Here is a 1,527-nt window from a genome sequence, read left to right as displayed (position 1 = left end):
GGAAGAGGAAAGAGAAAGTGGATAAGTATTGGTACAAAAAGGAATTTACCAAAAGGGGTAAGGAATACAGGAAGGAGTACAGGGGGACTACAAAAGCACAAAATTATAAGGTCTTCAGGTGCACATGCTGGTCCATTCGGCGAGCCCGACTTTGCTCTCCAAATTCCACTTGGCGATTCGCCGAATTGACACATAGATCGCCGAATTGCCCAAACTTCCTGTAAAGTTTGGCGAGCTAAACTTCAAGTTGGCGAGCTGAACTTCAACTTTGGCGAAGAAAACAGTGAATTTGGTGTCTCGAAACTCATTTTATGCCCCTAATCTTAGGTTTTAATTCCTTAGTTTCCTTTTCTTTATTCTCAATCATTCTCAAGATTCCTAAACTAATTTTCAACTCATAATTGATCTACTTTTTGATTATGAATTCTCTTCTTTGTTAGTGACACTTCTTTCCGTGTTTCTATTTGTTTTACTTCGTAGTTAAATTTTTTATTCAAGTCAGTTTTGCTTTAATCGAGTCGTCTGTCCTTCTTGAAACAAGGATCCTTTCTGACCAAGAGCTTAATTGACACTTATGTACCACTGGATTGAAGTAAGGTTCAATATTAGCCAAGCCAATTTGTGAGGTATTCAAAGGTGAGAAAATGCGAGTGTTGGTGAGGAGCTTTTACTACTAACCTTGTTTGCTCATTTTGTAGGTACAAAGGAGTTATAAGGAAGCATGTCATTAATAGCCTCGGACCCATGTGACTATGATATGGGAGACTATGATTGTAGTGATGGAGTCTATGGATGTGAGGATGATGGTGATTATGGAGGTTATGATGATGGCCATGATCAAGAGCTGAATGGGAATGAGAGCTACTATTCCGGAGGAGAATATGAGGAAAATCGAAATCATAGATCTTATGGTGAAGATGTAGAGGATGAAGAACCTTGTGATGGCTCCTATTAGGATGATGGAGCATGTGAGAGATCTTACTCCCACTCCGAGAGTGAAGATGGTTCCTATGATGGTGACGGAACATATTACACTTCCCACTCCGAGGATGAAGGTGAAGTGAGGTATAATACTCTCTTATATAAGAATTATGAGGAGCATGCCCCTAAGGCTTGTGAAGATTCATATTCTTTGTCTTGTGGTAATCCTTTCCCTAGTCGAAACGGTGCGTATGGTTACACTAGTTCAAGTCAAAGTCATCCTATAGGAAAAACAGAGTGTGCATCTCTAATGTCTAAGGATACTACATCCTACACATTCTCATTTTAATGCACACTTGTACAGATTGTCACAAACCCAAATTAGGTATGTGACCGGCGCTAAGGAGAAAGAATCCCAAAGCAAGCCTTAATATAAATCTATAGAAAATCGGGAAGAGTTTCCTTTGTTTTTGGGCCTTTCCAATTCTTTCATGTCTTAGAATTCAACAATACAACTAATAACATGTCTAACTCACGACCCAATATCCATCAATAATTCAATCGCCACACAATTATACCAATTCTTCTCCAATTACGAAAAGAAGT

The sequence above is a fragment of the Solanum verrucosum genome, unplaced genomic scaffold (assembly GCF_900185275.1).
Source record: "Solanum verrucosum unplaced genomic scaffold, falcon-dt-bn FXZP01000105.1, whole genome shotgun sequence".
NCBI classification, from domain to species: Eukaryota; Viridiplantae; Streptophyta; class Magnoliopsida; order Solanales; family Solanaceae; genus Solanum; species Solanum verrucosum.
The sequence above is the reverse complement of the archived record's forward strand: the minus strand, read 5'-3'. Positions refer to the sequence as shown.